A 26,526-nucleotide genomic window follows, 5' to 3' on the forward strand; every position below is an offset into this window, starting at 1 on the left:
ATAGGGAAGTGACATGCGAAGATGAAGATGCTTCTTAAAGAACTATCGTGATGGCTGACTGAGGTGAATCCAATTTCAGTTCAAACTTGTATGAATTGGTGATGATGGTACTGGAGAAAAAAATCCACATTTGTAAAATGTTACTCAACTGGTGAATTTTAGAACTATGTAGCCATATTGAGGGTTGAGGCTGATCTCCCTGTGTTCCATACTAAAAAAAAAGTCCTATTAAATTCAGTGTAAGGGGACACAGCTGACTAAGAGAAATTTTATGGTCTGACGGATGGTTATGACATCCAAACTCAGTATGTAATTATAAGGTTTGATGTGGCATTGAGAGTTATAAGAACTTAACTAGCATATAAAATCTGTTATGTGAAAACATCATTGTGGTGTTGTGTGGCAACAAGGTGGATATTTTTTTTTAATTAATTTATTTAACTTTTAACATTCATTTTCACAAAACTTTGGGTTCCAAATTTTCTCCCCATTTGTCCCCTCCCCCACCCCAAAACACCAAGCATTCTAATTGCCCCTACCACCAATCTGCCCTCTCTTCTATCATCCCTCCCTTCCCTTGTTCCCATCTTCTCTTTTGTCCTGTAGGGCCAGATAACTTTCTATACCCCTTTACCTGTATTTCTTATTTCCTAGTAGCAAGAACAGTACTCGACAGTTGTTCCTAAAACTTTGAGTTCCAACTTCTCTTCATCCCTCCCTCCCCATCCCTTCCCTTTGGAAGGCAAGCAATTCAATATAGGCCATATCTGTGTAGTTTTGCAAATGACTTCCATAATAGTCATGTTGTGTAAGACTAACTATATTTCCCTCCATCCTATCCTGCCCCCCATTGCTTCTATTCTCTCTTTTGATCCTGTCCCTCCCCAAGAGTGTTGACTTCAAATTGCTCCCTCCTCCCATTGCCCTCCCTTCCATCCTCCCCCCCACCCTGCTTATCCCCTTCTCCCCCACTTTCCTGTATTGTAAGATAGGTTTTCATACCAAAATGAGTGTGCATTTTATTCCTTCCTTTAGTGGAAGGTGATAAGAGTAAACTTCATGTTTTTCTCTCACCTCCCTTCTTTTTCCCTCCACTAAAAAGTCTTTTGCTTGCCTCTTTTATGAGTGATGATTTGCCCTATTCCATTTCTCCCTTTCTCCTCCCAATATATTTCTCTCTCACTGCTTAATTTCATTTTTTTAAGATATGATCCCATCGTATTCAATTCACTCTGTGCTCTCTGACTCTGTGTGTGTGTGCGTGTGTGTAATCCCACCCAGTACCCAAATACTGAAAAGTTTCAAGAGTTACAAATATTTTCTTTCCATGTAGGAATGTAAACAGTTCAACTTTAGTAAGTCCCTTATGACTTCTCTTTGCTGTTTACCTTTTCATACTTCTCTTCATTCTTGTGTTTGAAAGTCAAATTTTCTTTTCAGCTCTGGTCTTTTCATCAAGAATGCTTGAAATTCCCCAGTTTCATTGAAAGACCATTTTTTCCTCTGAAGTATTATACTCAGTTTTGCTGGGTAGGTGATTCTTAGTTTTAGTTCTACTTCCTTTGACTTCTGGAATATCATATTCTATGCCCTTTGATCCTTTAATGTAGAAGCTGGTAGATCTTGTGTTATCCTGATTGTATTTCCACAATACTTGAATTGTCTCTTTCTAGCTGCTTGCAATATTTTCTCCTTGACCAGGGAACTCTGGAATTTGGCCACAATGTTCCTACGAGTTTCTCTTTTTGGATCTCTTTCAGGTGGTGATCAGTGGATTCCTTGAATACTTATTTTGCCCTCTGGTTCTAGAATCTCAGGGCAGTTTTCCTTGATAATTTCATGAAAGATGATGTCTAGGCTCTTTTCTTGATCATGGCTTTCAGGTAGTCCCATAATTTTTAAATTGTCTCTCCTGGATCTATTTTCCAGGTCAGTTGTTTTTCCAATGAGGTATTTCACATTATCTTCCATTTTGTCATTCTTTTGGTTTTATTTTGTGATTTCTTGGTTTCTCATAAAGTCATTAGCCTCCATCTGTTCCATTCTAATTTTGAAAGAACTATTTTCTTCAGTGAGCTTTTGAACCTCCTTTTCCATTTGTTTAATTCTGCTTTTGAAAGCATTCTTCTCCTCATTGGCTTTTTGAACCTCTTTTGCCAATTGAGTTAGCCTATTTTTCAAGATGTTATTTTCTTCAGCATTTTTTTGGGTCTCCTTTAGCAGGGTGCTGACCTGCTGTTCATGCTTTACCTGCATGTCTCTCATTTCTCTTCCCAGTTTTTCCTCCACCTCTCTTACTTGATTTTCAAAATCCTTTTTGAGCTCTTCCATAGCCTGAGCCCATGGTATATTTATTTTGGATGTGTGGGATACAGAAGCCTTGACTTCTGTGTCTTTCCCTGATGGTAAGCATTGTTCTTGCTCATCTGAAAGAAAGGGAGGAATTATCTGTTCACCAAGAAAGTAACCTTCTATAGTCTTATTTTTTTTCCCTTTTTTGGGCATTTTCCCAGCCAGTGACTTCACTTCTGAGTTTTCTTTCCACCCCCACCTTGCCTCCAGATCTGCCCAGCCAGCCCTTGAGGTCTGAGATTCAAATGCTGCTTCCCAGCCTCAGGGCTTTGGGCAGGGGCGGGGCTGCTATTCAGTGTGAGATTAAGTTCAGGTGCTCAGGTGGGGGCAGGGCCGCCACATGGGGCTCAGTTCCCTCAGGGGGTTTATGCAGAGACCTTCAACAATGGATCCAGGCTCCTGCCTGCTTGGGGAGCCCCTGTCCACTGCCGCCCCCACTGCTGCCTCCCGAAGGGGCCTGAGTTATGGGCACACCCCACTCCCCTCTCGACCAGCCAAAGAGACCCTCTCACCGACCCTTGTCACTTGTGGGTGGAGGGACCTGCGTGGCTGCTGGAGATTCCTTCCCTGAAGCCCGCTTGGATCTGCTCCTCTGAGTGCCACACAGCCAAGGCAGGGCTGGCCTCTGCTCCAGGTTTGGTGCATGACGGACCTTTGGTGTCTGTTTTCAGGGCTCTCTGGAATAGAAATCTTTTCTACTCCATTGTTCTGTGGCTTCTGCTGCTCCAGAATTTGTTGGGAGTTCTTCTTTAAGATATTTTATGAGCTGTGGGTTTGGAGCTAGCATATGTGTGTCTTTCTACTCTGCCATCTTGGCTCCTCCCCACAACAAGGTGGATACTAAGGACAATAAAAGTCACAGAAACAAGAATATTTAACTCTATGATGTTTCAACCAAAAGTAATTACCAAAAGAAACCTTCTTTTGACTTGCTAGAAAACTTGCCAAAGACCTTAATTTGGAATTTGTTGCCATGTTTTCTCTTAAATCTTCAGAGATTGTCATGAACTGAGCCCTGGCAATACAGAACGAACAGGGCTTATAGATTGCTCTTTGATGAAGATGGTGATCTGTAAGGGAATGAAACTAGAGTCCAGAGACAGAGGTCAGGTTTTATAGGCAACTGTCCTGTTATATCGGTGGTTTAGGGTATTTGTATGTTTGTTGTATAGCTGAGAAAATGCGCTTAATTTTTAGGATGCTAAAAGAGATGAATGGGCTTCATGGTATATTCCATATACCATGTGTATAATTATAATATATATACCAGTGTGTAATTCATATTTTGGACTTACATATTTAGTTCTGCTTCACTTTTAACTCTAACACTGTTCCATGATTCTGTGGTGGATCTTGCTTATCACTTTCTTTCCCAGTCCTTTTAAATGTAGATCCTAATAAGAATTGTATTTTGAATATAAAACAAAGAAAAATTGATGGAAAAGAAATGCTGTTACTAATGAATTTTGGGTTTGACTATCCCCCTATCCCAGCATGCATATGATAAAAGAAATTGACATGTATACATAGATAATAAGTTTGCAAAACTTTACCTAATTCTCATTCTAGCCTCACTATAACCCTTGAAGTAATTAACATAGGTATTCTCTTTTTACATTTGAGAAAATAGAGATTATGACCTGCCCTGATAGTAAAGGTTCAAATTGACAAGAATTTATTAAGTAACTATTATGTGTGAGGCACTGACTGCTAAGTGATGAAGATATGAAGAAAGATAAAAACATTCTCTGCCCTCAAGGAGTTTATAATCTCATGGGGGTCACAACATATGAATAACTATGGACAAATAAGATGTGTACAGGATAAATTGAAGATTTACAAATAAGACATATACAGAACAAATTGGAAATAATAATGGGAAGGAGAGCACTAGTATTAAGGGGTACCAGAAAAGGCTTCACATAGAAGGTGAAATTTTAGCTGAAACTTGAAAGAAACTAGAACACCAGAAGGAGAAAAGGAGGAATAAAATTCCAGGCATGGAGGGCAGCTGGAGAAAATGCACAAAAAAAGAATTGAAAAGGAGGGGAAGAGAGCTATAATGGTAGGGAAGAAGGACATGGAAGTTTAGGAAAATTATCTCAAATAATTGGGGTACACAAGTAGAAGTCTGTGTCACCTAGGAGAAAAGCGGATGCTTGAACCTTACTCTCAGCTGAACTGGTCAAAGGAAGGAAGAAAATATGCATGCGTATAAAGCTGAGGGCAGAAATAAACTTTATTTAATAGGAAAATAGGAGGGGAAAGGGAGAAGAGTGAATTATAGGGAAAGTAGATTAACTTTAAGGATATACAAAAAACAATTGTAGCACTTTTTTTTTGGTGGCCAAGAATTGGAAACTGAGGGGGTGTTCTTCAAATAGGAAATGACTGAACAAGTTGTGGTATATAAAAGTGATGGAATACTGTTGTACTGATAGTTTATGAAGGGAATAGTGTCAGAGAAACTGGACAAGACTCATATGAACTGATTCAGAGTGAAGTGAGAACTTCGTTTTTACATTTCTTCTTTCTCTCACTCTGTGTGTGTGTGTGTGTATACTCATTAGATCATTTAAACAAAGCAAGTCATTGTCCAATCACGTTCCTTGCCCCACCCCCCTCCAATGGTTATGAGTTGTTCATCTCTCTGTTTATCTGAATATAGGTACTCATAGCTGTTAATGTGATCACTGAATATATCTGCTCATATATGATTAGTGGTCATTATTTGGGATGCATTCTATCTTTGAGAATTAGGTCAGCTAGCGTTTGTATTCTGGCACATTCAATTAAAAAGATGAAAGAGTTATTTTCCAAATGATTTCTTTAATAAAGGAAGAATTAATTATTATTTTTAAATTGAGCACTTAGTAATTGTAGACTGTCAGGATCACACTGATAATAAACATTCTTAGGAAGGAAACAGAAACTTTACTAAAAAAACGTTCTCCCAAACTCCAATATTTCCCCTCTCCCCACCAATTCTATACATTTTCTCTTCATTTCTTTTTTCTTTCAAAGCAGTATTGCTCATCATCTAATCTAGGTGGGGAAGGAAATCAGTGTACAGTACTAATTGAATGATACATATTTCCCATTCTAAAATAGAACTTAATCCCAGGCCTGGGGAATACTCTGATGTCCTTTCCCACTACTCTCCCCTGGGCGACCCTAAAAGGATCTGGAGAGTTCCTTTGACATTAGTCACACTAAGAAAATGATAGCGGTGGAGAGGACACATTTATAAAAAGAAAATGATTTCCCCTTGCATATGCTGCCTATTTCGCCTTATACGGATTATGAACTATGTAGCAGAGAATGGCTGAGCAGGTGATGTAGGGAGGACCAGCCAGCTTCTGCTTCGCCTTCGCGGATTTTTGCATTCTGAGTTTCACTGTCAGATTCCTTTTCATTAGGGCAACTGGCAGCTTTCGTTTCATCTTCACAAGGCTGGGTTTGCCGAGCAGTGTCTGCTGAGAATTTGAAATCCTCCCCCTCCCATAAAGGGCGGATAGGTTCGGCACCACTCCACCCAGCCCACAACAGCTGGAGAAGTTATGATGAATGCTCAGAGCCAATAATCCTCTTCAGGTTGCAAGGGGCGACGACGCACTTAAATCGACTGAGGCACATCTAGTCGTGCAGACTGGCAGAGCCGAGAAATGCCTGGAAGTCAGAGGAGGAAGAGCGAATTTCCTGCCTCATAGGGAAGTAGGGAAGCAAGAGGGAGGTTGTTGACTCTCCAGTGCCTGCATTTCTCCAGAATGATGGATAACGTAATATTTGTGAGAGTGGGAGTGGGGAATTAAAAATGAGATTTACTCAGGAGGTTTGTCAAAGTACTGACTTCAGCACTGGAAACGTGGACAGCTACCACCATTGTTCTCTTGGGAATTTTTTGGTTCCCTGTAATAGGTATGTAGACTGGGCAGCTCTTTCACTTGAAGTTTAACTACGTTTCTTTATTTTATTTTATTCTTTAGTATTGTTTGCTATCGATGATATTTAGTTTTCACAAAGCTAAAATTGTGTGCGGGTGTGTTTCAGGAGTAAAATGATTTTCATTTTTAATCTAACTCAAGTGGGGAGCGCAATAATGCTTGTTAATTCTGAAATCTTCCACTAAAGTCTTCTCCTATGCTCCATTGTGGGGTGGAGGTGAACTCGGGGTTCCTGAAGCAAAGTATGAGTTCTCATAGGTTTTACTAGGCTGGAAGGGGTTCAAATTTGATTTGACATATCTGTCTAATGAGTACTGGTCTAGTTAAGTTCATAAACTCATCACTAAGTTTTTCATCAGGTGATACATTTTTTTTTTTTGAGCCATAGCAACTTGTGAAACTGCCTAGGCAGTTGTGGAAGAAGATCACAGATTTATGAAATACTCTTTTCTTATGATCAGGAGTCCATTCCATCCACTGAATATGCTAGAACTCAGACTTTGACTTCAGCATTCTCTGACAGCTAAGAATGGTAAGTAGCATTGGGTTTTCCAGTTCTTTTCCTCCCAACCTTCAAACTCCTAACAATTTTGCAGGTTTTTTTCTGCCACATTCCTATTGACTTCCTGCAAGCAAATATCAAAGGATATAGAATTGTTTATAAGCAATTTCCTGTTCCTCCATACTTATATACATGTGTTAAAAGACCTAGACACTGATTTAACCTAGAGAAAGATTTATTAAAGAAGAAATATGAACTTGTCCCTTCTCTACTTTCCCCATGCTCACTCATTTTATGTGTGGTACGATATAATGATTGAAAGTGAATACATAATTCAAGTATAAAGGAAAAGTGTCCTTAGGTAAAAGCAAGAAAAAAATAAGTCCATTTGACATTGTCAGACTGAGACTGTATTACAGATCTGTCAGCATTTTCACTACTCTAATGTTTTCAGAGGTTAATAACTTTACAGTAAAAATTTCTCTAGACTTTTCAACACCAGCTTAAATGGGAGGAAAATCACTTTGGCTGTGTTTTGGCTACAAGAATACATATGTTCATGTCAGAAGGCTTTTCTATAACTTACAAGTGTAATCTTTTAAATTTTGCAGCTTGAGAGATTTGAATGTAAGGTGTCAGATGTGGTGCTGTAAATAAAGTATTCATTGTTCATGTAGTTTTGAGAACAATGAGAAGGCTGTGTTTATATCTTGCCATCATTGTTGGGCATTATAAATAGATATCATGGGAAGTGTCAAAGACATTTAATAACTTTGTTGATTTATATGCTCCTATTGTACTGACTTTAGAATAGAGTTATTAGGGGTTATTGAGAAAGATAGTCATATATCAGTACTGTACTTGTATATTCTTTTTCTGATGTAACATAAATACACAAAGAAAGTTTCCAAATGTGTATGCAAGAGAGATAGGAAAAATGGATCACAATGCAGAATGTATTCCATATGTCTAAGAAATTTTGGAGATCCTTCATTTTGTCACAAAAATGACGATTTAAGCTTAGTTTTGTAAGAGTATTTCCCAATGAAGAAGGGAATGTTGACTTTTATTTTTATAAATATTTTCATCTAAAAATGAGGGGTATGTTACTAATAAAGTTGCATCTTTCATTTTTAACAGGAGGAAATCCTGAGTAAAAACTGAACTTGACAGTTATTGAATAAATTCCCTTCACAGAGGACTTAGGATCCTAGATTTAGAGACTTGAAGTTATCTACTTTGCTCTTATCATTTGGCAAATAAGTAAATTCTTCAATTTGCTAGGCAGATTATGAATTGTCCAAAGACACAAGCTTCACACAGAGAGCTAGGATTTGAACTTGGTTCTTCGTATTCCAAATGCAACCATTTTCAGGCACCACATTGCTTTTCCATGTGCTTTAGTTGTGTTGGATGCTTTGGAAGGCTATGTGAATTCTTCAGGTTAGGAGGAACATATTGAGTCAACTGATGCAGTAACATATGAATCACCCTCTGATCACCTGAAGGAGTTCATGAACCTTCTCAAGATAGCTCTCACTTTTATAGGTAGTAATCTTATGGGCACTGAAAGAATCCAACTTTTCTTGCTTCCAGTAATTGTGTTTTATATCTGATGTCCAAATGATAAGAAAGGCTGAAGACAAAACAATAAACTTAACTAGACCTTCATTAGTGTTTTAGTAAGGTTAGAATTTTGGCTGCAATTTCCAATTTCTAGATATTATATGTATGTGTGTTCATCCTTCTTTGCCAAAGAAGACCATGCCATCAGAGAAGTAATGACATGACTTGTGCTTGACTTTGTTCTGAGTGAGAGAGGGCTGTGCAGGTCACTAGCCTCACTTCTCCTCCAGAGCCATCTGAATCCAGTGACCAGATATTTATCAAGATGACTAGAGATGACCCAGGATGAGGCAAGTGGACTTGCCTAAGGTCACACAGCTAGTGAGTGTCAAGTGTCTGAGGTGAGATTTGAACTTAGGTCCTCCTGACTCCTGCACTGGTGCTCTATCCACTGCACCACCTAGCTGCCCTATCGTATATACAACTCAAAATTAAATGAATGAGTGCTTAAAGCCTGGGTAAATATTCTTTTTCTACATTATTTCAAGTATGGATTTAAAATGCCTATCTGAAGTCCTCAATCACAGAAAAATATGTTAAAAAACTGTGGGATAATTCCCATTAAGGTAATTTTGAGCTTAAACTTTTCCATTTGATACTAAGTTAGGTAGTTAGCTAATTAAATGATAGATAATATAAATGTAGCTAGATAGAGCATTTAAGTGCTTACTATGGGCCAAGTACTACACAAAATCAGTCTCTACTCTCAAAGAGTTTATATTCCAATGAAAGAAAGCAGCTAATGCAATAGCTGTAAAGTGGGGTGGGTTGGGAATGGAGGAGGGTGACAGCTTCAAGGAAGAAAGGAAGCAGTTAAGAAAGAGGAGGAGAGAAGAAGAAAGAGAAGGAAGAAGAGGAGTAAATTCTTGTATGAATGAGGTGAAGCATGACTGGGCTTCTTTCTGAAATTGTGATCTTACATAGATCCACCAGCATTTCCTTAGGAGGGAGCACAGCCTTAAGGTAGTTATTTTTCCATAGTGGAAACTGGTGGTTCAGAGGAGGAGATGAAGTCCAGAGTGAACCCTGGTAGGAGTGAATCTTATGAGGTTGCTCTCTGTATCTTGTATAATAACAAAATTTTTTTGGATGGTTGACAGTGGAAAACCACATTGTTGTTCAGTCAGAAGTATAACTTCAATGGGAAGCCAAGATTCATTATTCTCGTATCTTATTGCATCTTCTCTGATTGAGTCTCTATTAATAACCAGGATTTTTGTTACTAAGAAAAGTAACTTTCACTGTCATGTGGACAAGTGAGAGCAGTTTTCATTTTGGTCTAAGTATTGAAATGAGTCAAATTAACCTAGATAAGTAAATGAAGAGATTTTGGAAGTATAACATTTTGTCCTCTGGAAATGTATGATTTTTAATAAAAATAAAACAATCCGCCTTGATGACTCTGGTTCATCTATCTTTGTCTCAGCTGAAGATCATAGATTTTAAAGCTGAAAATGACTTTTGCTATCATTAAGTCTAGCTTTCTCATTTTATAGAAAATCTAAGCCATAGAAGGGAAGGGATTTGCCTCACATCACCTAGGTAATAGATAAGTAGGGGAAGTAAGTTTCAAACACAGGTTTTCTGACACCTGAGCCAGTGCTTTTACCATTATACCAGAATGTCCTGGCACTCCCTCTCCGTGTGAGAAGCAGATGGAAAAAGAAAGAACATAATGATAAGTATCTTTGGACACAAATATGTGGACAACATTCCCTTTTTTTTTTTTTTGAATGAAAAAGCATTTATTCATTTGTTACTATATGTCAGGCACTATGCCAAATGCTTGATATATAAAAATGAGCAAACCGTCTAGGGCATCAAAGAGTTCTTACATTCTTTTGGGGGGTGGAGGGGAAAGAGACAAAATAAAGGGAGGCTAGGTCATGAGAAAGGGGTGGAGGACATGGGCATATAGTTTGGAAATAGTTGGGAAGTGGAATGAAGTGCTGGAGAAAGTTCTTTTGTCAGAGTCCAGGGTCCAAGGACCAAGGTTCAGGATCTTGTATTATGCGATAATTGAAAGATATAACTTCATCCTCTCCTTCATGGCCAAGGGGATGACCTTCAAGGACATGGGTTCTGCACAGAGTTTACAGATGGCTTCCCAGGCCTCTTGGCATAGCTTCTCCCCCAAGATAGCCTCCACCAGCCCACACCAAGCTGCCAGCTTGGGCCGTCCCTCAAAGACATCAAAACCAGCATAGAAAGTCTGCATCAGCTCCTCCAGCACCATTTGATCGGCAAAGGAAATTTGGTCACCAGTGAGGAAGGGCTTATCCTGCAAGAACTTCTGCTCCAGATGTCCTAGTTTTTGCATCATGGAGGCTATGTTCCTGTCCACTTTCTCCTGGGGGATGTGGACATTAATGAGAGGGCCCAGCACCCGTAGTCAGAGCAGTATGCCAAAGGTACCTCGAATGGAGTCAGCATGCCAGGACAGGTATTCTTGAACCCGTGCCTGGGCCTGCAGGTCTGGAGGATACCAGTGAGCTGGGGTGTTGTATTTCTGACTCAGGTAATGCAGGATGACCACACTTTCTGCCAAGGTGAAATTTCCATCCTTCAAAGCTGGCAGTCTCTTCAGGCTGTTCACTTTGGCGATATCATCAGTCATCTGCTGCCCCTGGAATGGCTCCACCCTCTGCAGCTCGAAGGGGATGCAGTTAACCTTGGTGAAGACATAGACAGTGCGGCAGGGCTGGGAGATCAGGTCAAGGTAGAGGCTCAAGACCATGGCTGCAAAGATCTGCGGTTATCTTATGGGTCCAGATCCCACAACATTCCCTTTTGCACTTGTGGATCATTGGGACAAATATAACTGTACATCCAGGCTCTTAAATGTTTTTATTACCTGTGAGCACCTGGCTATATACCTGTATTCCAGCCAAGTCTGATTGTCTGCTCTTGGGCTGTGTCTATACCAACTCTTCTAGTTTCTAATAACTCTCTGGTAGGCTCTTGGATTCCTCTCATGGGCCCCCAAAGCCCTTAAATATCTGCTAATTTGCAATATGGAGCACATATAGTATATGTTATATATGTCTGTACATATACATCTACACAATAGCCAGATATACAAATACATACGTACACACATATATACATACATACATGTGTGTATGAATATACATATGTGCATATTGCAGATGGAATTTCATTAATGTAGGTAACTCCTAGGGCAGCTAGGTGGCAGAGTGGATAGCATCCCTGGTCCTGGAGTCAGGAAGACTCATCTTCCTGAGTTCAAACCTGGCTTTAGATACTTGCCAGCTGTGTGACATTGGCCAATTCATGTAAATCTTTTTGTCTCAGTCTCCTTCCTCATCTTCAAAATGAGCTGAAGAAGGAAATGGCAAACCACTTCATTATCTTTGCCAAGAAAATCCCAAATGGAGTCATGAAGAATGGGATGTGGCTGAAATGATCCAACAACAGTAACAGAAGGAACTCCTGGTGAGAAAATGCCATTTACCAATACAGATCAATACTTGCTCTTCAACTTAGAGAGTCTCCTGGAGACTGCTTGCTTGAGGTCACTTATCCAGCTTGCATCAGAGGTGGGACTTTTGAACCGTTTCTGATTCCAAAGTTTATTCTATCCCCAGCACTGCACAATCTCTCACTTCTTATGTTTACTTATGTTGATACTTGATATGAAGTTAATTCAAGCGAAAATTATTACTAAGCAAGTTCAGTTGTTTGTACTGATATTTAATGTTATGTTTTTAATAAAACACTTAAAATTTCTTTTTTAGGCATTCAAATCCTCATGCCAGAAAAGCGATCAAAGAAGACTATACATTGAAGCCCCCCCCACCGTGGACTTACCTGTGTGCTTTCACAAAGCAACCCAGTTCCAGAACAGCTCTTCCCCTTCCCTTTCCTATTCTCTTTGCTTATCTATATGATAAAGGCATCTCTGGACAACCTGATATTCCAGGCATTTTGGAGCCAGGCTTGCTCCTCTTATTCCATAAAATTGTTTTCAAACCAGGCACCCCAATAATGGCCTTTGACTTTTACAGGAAACAGGGCCTGCCACCTATGCTCTGTCTCTCCCACATGGAAGCAGACCCACTTGGGTCTATCACCCCAATAAATGCCTTTCTTTAACTTAGAGACTGAGTGAATTATTTCAGGACAATAAGACCCTCACATCTATTCCTCATCATTTTGGTGACACCTCAACATTCCTGAGGTACACCCTGAACTCATCAGCCTTTCCCTCTAAAACCTCCCCTTTCCAAACTTTCCTGTTGTTATTGAGGACAGCACCATTCTGCCAGTCACACAGGCTCACAATATCAGTGTCAATCTCAATTCTTCACTTGCAAAGTGATCTTTATAAAGTGAAAGTGTGCACATTTCACCCCCTCCCCCACTTAATAAATTCCAGTGGCTCCCCTATTGTTCTCAGGACCAAATATAATCCCTTTTCATCTTTTAAACCCATTCATAACCTGATCCCTTCCTACCTTTCCAGTCTTCCTATATTCTACACCCTTCCATGTAAGCCAGGATCCAGTGACACTGACTTCCTCACTGGTCCTTCAACAAGACACTCCATCTCCCAAACCCCTTTGCATCTTCACTGGCTGTGCTGCATGTAGGGCATGTTCTTCCCTTTTATGTCAGTCTTCTGACTTCCCTGACTTCCTTCAAATCTCAATTAAAATCCAATAGGGAATAGCAAATGAATAAAAAAAATAAAGGATCCATATTTTTTTCCCCTCTAGATAAAGTGGTGATTCCTTACTTCCTTCTTTCCACTTCTTCTGGGTAAAAATGTTCTATCCTTTCTCAAATTTCTCATAACACTATTGCTAGGATCCCTACTTCATAATTCTTTTACTCTTCATTGTATATATGTATTGGGGTACATGTCTTTTCCCATTAAATTATAATATCTATGAGTATTAGGTCAATGACTGCTTTTAAAATCTAAATATCTGGCACATAATAGGCACTTACTAAATCTTTATTGAATTTAATTAAATCAGGAGGTCAAAAAAAATGCTTCAGGGTCAGGGCAAGAAAAAACCAAAGGCAAGTTGTCAACTAGGGATAAGGCAAGAGCAATTTGCAACAGATATTTGGCCCTAGCATCCAGAAGGTAGCTTAACACTGACCTAGGGCCTCTTTAGATACTTTCAGCCATGGGCAAGAACTTGGCTCAGAAGGTGGATAGATCTGAACTCACAAGTTCCTAGGGGCAAGAGAGTGCATCTACTTGGATGGAAGATCAGAGGGCAGGGTGGTTCCTGACAACCCCATTTAAATGGAACTGGAAAAATGCCTAATTTTGTCCATCCCATCTTCAAGCTATACTTTTCCCCAGATTCTCATCCTTTTATCAAGGAAGGTTATGGGCAGCATTATCTTTTAGACTGATATGCAGAAGCTTTTGAAGCCTACCATAAGCCAAAGCTACTGCCTAACCTCCCTTTCTTGATATTTGTTTTATCTGGCTCACATGTGCCTTTCTACATGGATACATGGGTTTTATGGATTAAAAAAAAAGATCTTTCCTGGAACTTCTCATATAAGAGCTTGTAGAGCTTGAGACAGGAATGAAAATAGACCAAAATCATCAGTCTACTCAAGGCAGAGTAGCATGAAAGATGCTGAAGCTGGAGATTTGCCATGGGTATAGTTAGTTGATATATGGAAGAATAAGCTAGTCCCCTAGGGTAAGACAAGGAAGGCAGAGACGAGATTATCTAGGCCAGGAGAACCAAGGTAATTTCTTTGGTTTTAGGTGAAAAGGTAGTGGACCACAAAGAGGGAGGAATATGAATAGGACTTAAGATTCCAGATCAGAAACTTTTTTCTCCCTTAAGAGTTAAGCACAAGAGCTATTGAAAGAGTTATACCCAAGGTTTTCACTTATAGAAAGTTTGGGGTTAAGGATCAATTCTGCAGTGACCTACATGAATATGCACTATTGGCATTCTGCCTTGGCTAAATAATTGTCACCTCTGTTTAAAGTGCAATCTGGTGTCCTTTATAAAAGAGAAGCTAAAGGAGCTCATGGGATGCCCTTTCACTTTCTACATTATTAGAGAGTCAGAGTTTCTCTTTTTAAAATTTGTAGCAATATTTCAATGTAAAAATGGAGAAGAAAAGGAATCTAAAGAGGCAGAGGAGCCTGAACAATATGAGGAGGTTAGAGGAGACACAGAAGAAAAGGAAAAACAGCTGAGTAGTTGGATTTCAGCTTTAGATATGAGATGGAAAAGACATAGAAGCATGCTTATTGAATCTGCAAATGACACAATGCTAGGAGAGATAAATAAAATGTTGAATGTAAGAGTTAAGGTGGAAAAAAACCCCCAGTGGACTAGAACATTGGATAAAATCTAAGATGAAATTCAGTGGGGAGGAATAAGAAGTTTTGAACTTTCAAAGATGGAGAATTTGTGGCTAAATAGCAATTCATCTGAAAACCATATTTTGGTATTTTCATATACTGTAGGCTCCATATGAGTCACAAGTGTGACAAGGAAGCCAAGAAAGCTAATGTGATCTTAGGTTGCCATATGAGAGGCATGTTGTGTAGGATAGTATAGAGGCAACAGGAGCAGTGGACAAAGTGATGGACTTGGGGTCAGGAAGATTTGGGTTTAAATCAGGTCTCTAATAATGATTTGTTCTATAACTCTGGGTAAGTCATCTAACCAAACCTCTGTTTACCTCAGGCAATCATCTAGGGCTTCTCTACTAAGTCCTGTGATCTTTCCCATCCCTGTTTGGGTTGGTAGGGGGGAAGAAAGGGAATAAGCTTTTTTGTTGTTTCTATTATGTATGAAGTGCTTTACAAAATTATTTTATTTGATCCCTGGAATTCCCCCATGTGGGAAAAATCAGATCCTTTATGCTTTTGTCTGTGTGTCATGTAGGACTGGAAAAGTGATGGTGTCATGGTGTTTTGCTCTGCGCAGTCCACACCTGGAGCCTTCTGTTCAGTTCCAGAGAGGAATTTTTCGGTGGTGTAGTTAGATGGAGCACTGGTTAAGGAAATCCAGAAGACTAGAGTTCAAGTCCTGCCACAGTCATTTATACACTGTGTCATTGCAAGAAATCCTTCACTTGCCTTTCAGGATCATTGTGAAAATCAAATAAGATAATGGATATTAAGTTCTTTGTAAACCTTGAAGCACAATTTAGGTGCCAGTTTCTGTTCATGTATTATCATTCAAGTATTGATTCTATAACATGTTAGCTGTGTGACCTCGGAACAAGTTATTAAAACTCCATGGGTCTCTGATTCCACACCAATCAATCAACATTTATGAAGTTCCTACTATGTGCCAGTCACTGTGCTAAGTGCTGAACATCTGTAAAAGGCAGAGATTATGGCTTACCTTGGAATCAAAGCAAAAGGTGGTGGAGAAGGACCTTAAATAATGTATCAAAAAGAACAAGCATGGCCTCAAAGAAGAAATAGGTGAAGGTGTCTCTTCCCCCTTTGTTGATGAGGTAAGGAGTCTGTTGGTGTGGAACACTGGCATGGGTTTTTTTCTGTGTCTTGATTGGTTTTGCTGAATTTATTCTCTTTCTCTTAAAAGTCTTGTTATAAAGGGTGACTCAAGGGAGTGGGATGGGTAAGAGGACAAACAAAAGATATCAATAAAATCTATTTTAAAAAATGTATGATATGTCAAAAACAAAGGGACAGGGATAGGCATTTGAAGTATGAAGTCACTGATATAGCAGACAGCCCAAAGAGGAAACTCCTTTTACCAAAGGATGCTGACTGTTAGAGTCTTTAGAGTTAAGTGAGAATTTCAGTGACTTGTCCAGGGTCACACAGCCAGGTCTTAGAGGTGATACTTGGAAAGAATGTTCTGGTCATGAGACAGAATCCCTTCTGCTCAAAATAACTAATAAAATCTCCTCTACCAGGTCCTACTAGATTATATTAGATTTGATGGCAATGAAGGTGCACTCTAGCTCAGGATAATATTGATACAGAAGCTGCTGCACAAGCTGATAGTTTGTACTCTAAACAATTATAATATTATCGTGCATATTTAAAACAGGCTATGAGGCATAGTAGATGAAGAGCCTGTCTCACAGCCAGGAAGATCTGGCTACAAATATCACGTCTAACTCCTGACTGTGTGACCCTCTTCACCTCCATCTCCAAGAATCCTTACCTTTCTTTAAGGCTCTGCTTGCATATAACTGTCTATAAAAAGCATCACTTGCTCACCCCAATTGTTAGTGCCCTCTGCAACCTTAGTTTTCCATGGGCTGTGTTTATTTGTATAGATGTTGTATCCTCCCAGGAAGGTTTTCAGTTGAATCTTTTCTGAGTATGGGATAGGTACTTAATAAAAGCTCTTGAATTGAAATCTCAAGGTCCCTCTTTAATCTGTTATTCTATTGCATGTTTCAAATGAATTACTCTCTTTCATTATCTTGTAAAAGTATGTAAGTATTAGAACCAAATTTCTTAATGAACTACTGGGGGTTGTGAAGACCTGTCTTTTCAAAGTCAAATAGCCTCTTTCATTGTTTAGTTAATAATTCAATCATCTGAAAACATCAAGTTTCATAACAGTAATAATAGTAATCCTAGCTATTATTATTATAGCACTTAGTTTACAAAAGACTTCACATATATAATCTCATATGATCTTCACAACAACTTTTCTCTTTTAAATATATTTTTATTTATTGCAGTAAGTATTTCCAATGACATGTTAAAAGCATTTTAACATACATTTTTAAAAATTTTGAGTTCCAAATTCTCTCCCTCCCTCTTATCCCTCTCCCTTCCTTGAGAAGGCAAGTAATTTGATATTGATTATACATGTAAAATGACACAAAACATTTCCATATTAACCATGTTGCAAAAAATACAAAAAATCCCAGTAGAAATATAGAAAGTTTAAAAAACTGTTCTTCAATCTGCGTTCAGAGTTCATCAGTTCTTTCTCTGGAGGTGGAGAACATTTTTTCATCGTGGGTCTTTTGTATTGTATTTTTGTATTAGATCATTGTCTTAATCTACACAGAGATAAAGTGCTGGGCCTGGAGTCAGAAAGAGCTGAGTTTAAATTTGGTCTCAGACACTTACTAGATGTAAAACCTTGGGCAAGTCACTTAACCCTGTTTGCCTCAGTTTCCAAATTTGTAAAATGAGCTAGAGAAGGAAGTATCTTTACCAAGGAAACTCCAAATGGAATCACAGAATTGGATGTGATTGAAAACTACAGAACAAGTCTTCCATAGTTGGTCATCCTTAGAATGTTGTTGTTACTGAATTCAGGGTTCTTCTGGTTCTGTTCACTTTATTTTACATGAATTCAAAGTATCAGGTTTTTCTGAAACCATCCCACTTGTCATTTCTCATAGCACAATAGCATTCCATTACAATCATATGCCACAACTTCTTCAGCCATTCCCCAATTCATGGACATCCCCTGGATTTCTAATTCTTTGCTGCCACAAAAAAGCATCCTCTCAATATTTTTGTACAAATATTTGTACAAATTTGTAAAAATATTTAACCCCCCCTTTTATTTCTTTGGGATAGAGACCTAGTAGTGTTATTGCTAGGTCAAAGGGTATGAACATTTTTATAGCTCTTAGGGTATAACTCCAAATCTTTCTCCGGAATGGTTGGACAAAATCACAACTCCATCAACAATGCATTAAAGTCCCATTTCCCCCCCACCCCAGCCCCTCCAGTATTTGTCATTTTCCTTTTTTTGTGAACCAGTATGATAGATATGAGGTGATATCTCAGAGTTGTTTTAATTAACATTTCTCTAATCAGTAGTGATTTAGAGTATACTTTTTCATGTGACTATTGATTGCTTTCATTTCTTCTGAAAAATGCCAGATTGTATCCTTTGACAATTTGTCAACTGGGGAGTGGCTCTTATTTTTTTAAAAATAAATTTGGTCCTAAATTGGGTAAGAATTTTTACAGCTAAGCTCGGGGATAAAGGCCTCATTTCTAGAATATATAGAGAACTGACTCAAATGTATAACTATACAAGTCATTCCCCAATTGATAAATGGTCAAAGGATATGAACAGGCAATTTTTGGTGGAAGAAATTAAAGATATCTATAATCATATGAAAAAATGCTCTAAATCACTATTGATTAGAGAGATGCAAATCAAAACAACTCTGAAGTACCACATCACACCTATCAGACTGACTGACATGACAGAATAGGAAGATGATAAATGTTGGAGAAGATGTGGGAGAATTGGAACACTAATTCATTGTTGGTGGAGCTGTGAACTCATCCAACCATTCTGGAGAGCAATTTGGAACTATGCCCAAAGGGCTACAAAAATGTGCATACCCTTTGACCCAGCAATATCACTACTAGGACTGTATCCCCAAGAGATCATAAAAATGAGAAAGGGTCCCACATGTACAAAAATATTTACAGCAGCACTCTTTGTAGTTGCCAAAAACTAGAAGTCAAGGGGATGCCCATCAATTGGGGAATGGCTGAATAAATTATGGTATATGAATGTAATAGAATACTATTGTGCCATAAGAAATGATGAGCAAGAAGACTTCAGAGAGGCCTGAAAGGGCTTATGTGATCTGATGCTAAGTGAAAGGAGCAGAACCAGGAGAACTTTGTGCACAGCAACAACCACAGTGTGCGAGAGTTTTTTCTGGTAGACTTGGAATTTTGTAATAATGCAAGGACTTATTAAAAAAAAAATCCCAATGGTGATTTTCTAAGGCAAAATGCCTTCCACGCTCAGAGAAAGAAATATGGAAGTCATTCGCAGAATGTAGCAGATCATGTTTGTGTGTGTGTGTTTTTGTGTATTATGTTTTGATTTGTTATATGATTTCTTCCATTTATTTTAGTTCGACTACATAGCATGACTATAGTGAAAACGTACTCAGTAGGAAAGTATATGTAGAACCTATACAGAATTGTATGCTGTCATGGGGAAGGAGGGAGGTAGTGGGGGGGACAAAATCTTAATTTTATGGCAGTGATTGTAAAACATTAAAAAAAATAATAAAATAAAATTTTAAAAAGACAGAAAAAAATAAAAAAATAAAATAAATTTGGTTCAGTTCTCATATTTGAGAAATGAGGTCTTTCTCAGAGAAACTTGCTATAAATCCCCTCCCCTCCCACAGTTTCCTATTTTCCTTCTAATTTTAACTACATTGGTTTTGTTTGTGCAAAAACTTTTTAATTTCATATGATCAAAATGATCTATTTTGCTTTCTGTGATGCTCTCTGTCTCTTGTTTGATCATATACTCTTCCCTTGTCCATAGATCTGGGAGGTACATTTTAAAATGCTCCCCTAATTTACTTATGCTGTCACCCTTCATTTCTAAATCATTTATCCATTTTTGACTGGTATACTTTGTGAGATGTTGGTCTATGCCTAGGTTCTAACAAGCTACTTTCCAGTTTTCCCAGGATTTTTTTGTCAAATGGTGAGTTCTTACCCCAAAACTTGGATATTTGGGTTTATCACACACTAGATTACTATGATCATTTACTACTGCTTATTATCTACCTAATCTATTCCACTGACCACCCATATTTATGTCATAAAAGGAATTTGATTGGACTTCTTCATCTATTTTTTTCAAATAGTTTATATAGTATTGGGATTAATTGTTCCTTAACTATTTGTTTAAATTCACTTATGCCATCTAGACTTGGGGATTTTTCTTAGGGAGCTCACTTATAGCTTGTTCAATTTCTTTTTCTAATGTAGGAATATCTTAGTATTCTACTTCCTTTTCTGTTAATTTGGGCAGTGCATATTTTTGTAAACATTCACCCATTTTACTTAGATCATCATTTTTGCTGGCATAATTGGGCAAAATAACTTTTAATAATTGCTTGGATTTCATCTTTATTGGTGGTGCATTCACCTTTCTATTTTTGATGCTAGTAATGTACTTTTCTTCTTTCTTTTTTAAAATCAGATTAACCAATGGTTTCTCTATTTTATCATTTCTTTGTCATAAACCACTTCTTGGTTTTATTTATTAATTCAACTTTTCTTTTTACTTTCAGTTTTATTGATCTCTCCTTTGATTTTCAGGATTTCCATATTGGTGCTTAATTGGGAATTTTTAACTTGTTATTTTTCTAGTTTTTTTTAAAATCATGCCCAATTAATTGCATGCAACTACTCTTTATTGCTTTACCTGATGGCCCATTTAGAGATAGACATTTTACAATAAATACTGTTATGTGTCCCACAGATTTTGGATTGTTGTCTCATTATTATCATTCTCTTTAGTAAAATTATAGATTGTTTCTATATTTGTTCTTTGACTTACTCCTTCTTTAGGATTAGATTATTTAGTTTTCAATTAATTTTTAATCTATGCTTTCATAACCCTCTACTGAATGTAATTTTTATTGCATTGTAGTTCAAAAAAGGTGCATTTTTCTGCAGTTGATTGTAAGATTTTTATGCCCTAATACATTGTTAGTTTTTGTTAAGGTGCCATATACATCTGAAAAAAACCTTTTTCCTATAGAATTCTATCATATCTAACTTTTCTAAAATTCTATTCATCTCTCTGACTTCTTTCATATTTATTTTATTATTAGATTCATCTAACTCTGAGAGGGGAAAGTTAAGGTCCCCCACTAATATAGTTTTACTGTCTATTTCCTTTTGTAATTCATTTAGCTTTTACTTTAAGAGTTTAGATGTTATGCCATTTGGTCACATATGTTTAGTATTGATATCATTTCATCATCTGTGATGCTTTTTAGCAAGCTATAGTGTCCTTTCTTATCCCTTTCAATTAAATCTATTCTTGCCTTTTCTTTGTCTGAGATCATGATTGCTACTCCATTTTTAACTTCAGCTGAAACATAATACATTCTCCCCTAGCCTCTTACTTTAACTCTCTGTTTGTCTCTCTGTTTCAGATGTGTTTCTTGTAAACAGCCTATTGTTGGATTCTGCTTTCTAATTCATTCTGCTGTCTGCGTCCATTGCATGAGTGAGTTCATTCCATTTACATTCACAGTTATGATTACTAACTGCATTTCCCTCCATCCCATTTTCTTCTGTTTATCCTTTCTCTCTTTTTATACTCTCCCTCCTTTAAAGTCTATTTGCTTCTGTTTTTTTCTGTTTTTCTTTTTTTTTACCACCCCTTTTCTATTATCCCTTTCCCCTCCTAGTTCCCTGCTGAGTAAGATAGATTTTTATAACCAGCTGAATATGAATAAATATTCTTCCATCTTGAAACCAGTTTAGATGTGAGTGAAGTTCAAATGTTGCCTGCTCCATCACCATTTTCCTCTCTATTGTAAAAAAACTCTTCTTTGCACACCTCTTCTAGGTGAGATAATTTTGTCCATTCTTCCTCTCCCTTCTCCCTTTTCCCAGGACCTCTATTTTTCTTGTTTATCCAAATTTTTAACATCATCTCAACATAATCAACTCACTCTTGTGCCCTATTTATATGTAGAATCATTCTGTCTCAATAATGAGAATATTCTTAGAAGTTGTTATGTGGATCATCTTTCCACAGGAAGATAAAAAGTTTGACTGAATCAAGTCCCTTATGAGTTCTCTTTAGTGTTTACCTTTTTAGGCTTCTTTTGAGTCTTGTATTTGAAAGTCAGATTATTTATTCAGCTTTCATCTTTTCATCAAGAATGTTTGAAAATGCTCTGTTTTTATTAAATATTCATTTTTTTCTCTTGAAGTAGTATACTCAGTTTTGCTAGGTAGTTTATTTTTTGTTGTAATCCCAACTCTTTTTCTTTCCAGAATATCATATTCTAAACCTTCTACTACTTTAACATGGTAAATCTTGTGATTCTAACTCTAGTTCCATCTGATTTCAATTTTTTTTGGCTACTTGAAGTATTTTTTTTCTTTTTGCCTAAGAGCTCTGGAATGTGATTATAAATATTTCTGGGAGTTTTCATTTTGGGATCTGATTCAGGTGGTGATCATTAGATTTTTCAATTTCTACTTTGTCCTATAATTCTAGAATATCGGGGCAGTTTGCCTTGATAATTTCTTGAAATATGAGGTCTAGTTCTTTCTTTGATCATGACTTTCAAGGAATCCTATAATTCTTAAGTTCTCTCCTGGATATATTTTCCAAGTCTTTTTTAATGATCTATTTCACATTTTCTTTCATATTTTCCATACTTTTGACTTTGTTTTATTGTTTCTTGATGTCTCAGGGGGTCGTTAGCTTCCCCTTGTCCAATTCTAATTTTCAAGGAATGACTTTCTGCAGTGTTATTTTGTACCTTTTCCCTAAAACTCTATACTCCAGCATTTTGTTGCAAACTGATAGGAAAAGTAAAAATAAATTATTTTGATTCTCTTCTTACAAGAAGCAAGTGGAAGCTAGGCAGGTGTAGAGAGACAGAGAACTTCGGAATCAAGAAAACCTGGGTTCATGTTTTGTCTCTGACACATACTACATGTTGACCCATAACAAGTCACTTAACCCTTCATACCTCAGGCAGCTTTCTAAGAGCAAGTCCTGATCTGCATTGGCAGAGGAAGTTTGTTCACCAGGAGTTCCTTCTACAAAGTGTAATAAGGTTTGTTTTGAACATGCCCAGATCACCTAACATGGAGCTGCTGAGTGTCCTCCAACATATAGTCTCTTCTTTAAATGGCTTCCATATCAATTGATGGCAGCACTACAGTTCCTACCACAACTCCCCCTCCCCAAACCTCAGAGTCCTTCTACTTTCTTTCTTTTTCCTTCACCCCTCACATCCAATTAATCACCAAATCATGCTGATTCTATCTCTTCAGTACCTCTGGAATCTGTCTTTTTCACTCCCATGGCTATAACTTTAGTATAAGTCCTTTTTACCTGTCACTTGGGCCATTGAAAAGGCTACTTAATTAGTCCCCCCACCTTCCATCTCACCATCCAATTGATATTGGGTCCTGAAGTTAGATTCAGATTTCTAAAGGAAAACTCTAATCATATCCCTCCAGTTTTCAAAGACCATCAATAGCTCCTTATTGCCTACCAAATAAGGTCCAAACCCTTAGTCTGTGATTCAAAATTCTTCAAAATCTTTTTTAAAATTTAATTTATTTTTAATTTATGGAATAAAACAAGCATTTCATAACATAGTATAATAAAAAAGATCATTGCACATGAAATGGCAAATCTATTATGTACAACTTTCTATTTCTTTTAAATATATAATGAAGTTATCATGTAATTTTCTTTTTCCCTCCCCCCACCCTAGAGATGGAGACCATTAAATACAAATATGTATATATGCATATTTATACACACACATGCGTACATACACACACACACACATATATATACACACATGTGTAAAATCATTCTATACAAATTCCTATTGATCAGTTCTTTCTCTGGATGCACAGAGTGTCTTCCATCATATGTCTTTTGCAATTAATTTGGGTATTTATGGTAGTCAAAATTGCTTATTTGCTCAGTGTTGCTCTTAAAATTAATGCTGTTGCTATATATGACCTTCTTTTGGTTTTGCTCATTTTGCTCTTCATTGTTTCATGCAAATCTATCCATGTTTTTCTAAGATCATTGAACTCATAATTTCTTATAGCATGGTAGCATTCAATTACAAGCATATACCATACCACAACTTGTTCACCCATTCTCCAATTGGTTAGCATCCCTGCAATTTCTGGTTCTTTGTCACAAAGAGAGCTCCTATAAATATTTTACAATATATGTTCTTTTCCTTTTCCCCTAATCTTTGGGTTATGACCCATATTGCTAGGTCAAAGGGTGGGCAGTTTAATACCTCTTTGTCCATAATTCTAGATTGCTGTCCAAAATGGTTGAATCAGTTCACAATTCCAGTTCACAATCTATCTTACTTAGTTCAGGTGGCTGACTCCCTTTCAAACATTCTACATTCTAACTAAACTGGATTACTAGTTTTTATCATACCATGTCCCACCTGTATTTCTTTGAGTAGTCTATCTCTTGTGTCTGATCTGCACTCACTTCCTATATTTACCTAATTAAATTATTTTCTACCTTAAAGCACAGCTCAGCTATCAAACTCTCCTAAAAGTTTTCCCTGATCCTCTCAGTTAAATATGTTTTTTCTTTCCTCAGTGTTTCCTGGTATAGCTGGTTTGAATCTCTTCTTTGCCTCATCACACTTTACCATGTATTTGTGTTCTGTGTTTTATCCCACCCCCTCCCTCTTTAGATTGTGATCTCTTTGTAGGCAGAAACTATCATCTTTTACCATCATCAGAATCAAGCCTGGTAGCACCTTATATACAGTATAAACTTGTACAGAATAGAAATGGAATGAATGTTTGTTGAATTGGTCTGTTGAATACTCTTCTTAGGGACAAGATAGAAAGGTACGGACTAGAGTGGATTATAGATGGATTCTGAACTTTTTAAATGGATTGGATACAAAGAGGGCTCCAATGCCTATCTGGTAGGAGGGTTCTGATGGAGTACCCTTGACCTTGTGCAGTTAAAAGTTTGTGTTCTATAATTATAGCTGAAACATAATCATAATATAACAGTATTAACTATAATAAGTCCCAGGGTTGTTGTGAGAATCAAATGAGATAGTATAAGTGCTCTAGAAATGCTTATTATTTTTTATTATTATTTCAGAGACAAATCTAGGTTTAGTATAAGGATAACTCTATAACTCATAGACCAACCCTAGAGTGGAATGGGCTGTCTCATGAAGCAGTCCATTTCCTGTCCATAGAGTTGGATTGGAGGCTGGATGAGATTACTAGAAGAGATTACGGTTCAGGTCTGGTTAAGACAGGATAGAGACTTCATCTTTGTTCCTATTAAGACAGGGCTTCTTAGATGCTGTTAATTGAATATGATACTTGAATCAGCAGAGGAGCAATGGTGTTTTTCTTGTTCTAGGTGAAGACTATGCAGGAAAGTTGCTGCATTCCTGCTGTTGTGTAAAAAGGACTCATTCTGGACCAACGGTCACTCTGGAGACTTGGATTAGACACAGAGATGTGGTCACTGTCCAGGGTGAGCATCTGACATGCGAACAGACTCAAGCTTGTGTATTTTGGGCTCCATTTTATTTTCTTAGTTAGATTCGCAGACTTCTTTTTCCTTATCTAATGTGACACAACATTGGAAATGTAACGGAGAGCATATGTAACTATTTATTTTCATAGTAGGTAAAGACTGTCAATTTCCATAGTACAGATCTGTTGTGAATATAACAATATATCATTTTAATGATAGCAAATGGTATGAATCTGCATATCATTTTAAATATTCAGTTTTATAAATTTAGTTTTATAAAGTTTTGAATCAACTTGCAAATGAAAAAGAAATCAAAATAAAAATCCTTGATCCTTGAAAACTTGTTAAATGACTTGTTCTTGATTTATTTATCCAGTTAAAATCCAAAGTTAACTAGAAATGAAATAATCCATATTAGAGACATTATCAAACAAATGAGAAGCCTGCTGTGCTAAACAGGAGATAAATACAATGAGTGTCATGAACACAAATGAATTGTTTGGGGATTTATAGTCTTCATGAAAAATTTGAAAAGTGTAATTTAATTTCCAGTGTCATCTGCACATCCTTCATTTAGATGTCATCATTTATAGTGTGTTTCTCTATTGGATTCACTCCATATTACCTTTACTAGAAGTGAATTTAGCTTTTCATAGCTAAAATATTTTCATTTGCTATCTTTGGTGTTGAATGGTGATGGAATGTCCATTCAGAGATTTAGTATTAATAGAAACTTTTGAATAATTATGGGGGACATAACAAATGGAAGTAACTGGTGGGAGCCAAGGGGTGGAGGTAGGGAGTTTCCATTTGGTTTTGTGGCTTCTCAAAATAGAACAATATCCCTACCAGCCTCCATTGTGGTTATGGAGTTGTAAATTCCTCACCGTTAAGGCTCATTAGTCCTGAGTTACCAGGCATTTGTTTTCTGCAGGCAGACTTTTGTATGGTTGTGAATTCATATATCCTAAGAAGAAGATATGGGGGAAGCATAAGACAGTTAAAGATCTTAGGTCTAGAGCTAGAAAGAACCTCAGAGGTCATCTACTCCAAGCTCTTCATTTTATAGATTAGGAAACTAAATGACTTGCCA

General features: G+C 37.3%; 2 long non-coding RNA genes and 1 pseudogene across 2 annotated transcripts in view; 2 read left to right on the forward strand and 1 right to left on the reverse strand.

The window, feature by feature from the left end:
- The window catches only part of LOC140509912 (uncharacterized), an 80,981-nt gene extending 68,437 nt beyond the window's left edge, over window positions 1-12,544 (forward strand). Inside the window, exons 2-4 of the long non-coding RNA XR_011968988.1 lie at window positions 6,758-6,828; window positions 11,740-11,880; window positions 12,183-12,544. This is a non-coding gene — a long non-coding RNA (uncharacterized lncRNA). The remainder of the gene's footprint in view (window positions 1-6,757; window positions 6,829-11,739; window positions 11,881-12,182) is intronic.
- On the reverse strand, window positions 10,433-11,161 carry LOC140510898 (glutathione S-transferase theta-2B pseudogene; annotated as a pseudogene).
- Window positions 12,545-15,326: 2,782 nt separating the features above from the next.
- Window positions 15,327-25,773, forward strand: LOC140509913 (uncharacterized). The gene is made up of 2 exons (XR_011968989.1): window positions 15,327-15,906; window positions 25,314-25,773. It is a non-coding gene; the product is annotated as an uncharacterized lncRNA (long non-coding RNA).
- Window positions 25,774-26,526: the final 753 nt, after the last annotated feature.

The sequence above is a fragment of the Notamacropus eugenii genome, chromosome 6 (assembly GCF_028372415.1).
Source record: "Notamacropus eugenii isolate mMacEug1 chromosome 6, mMacEug1.pri_v2, whole genome shotgun sequence".
Classification (NCBI taxonomy): Eukaryota; Metazoa; Chordata; class Mammalia; order Diprotodontia; family Macropodidae; genus Notamacropus; species Notamacropus eugenii.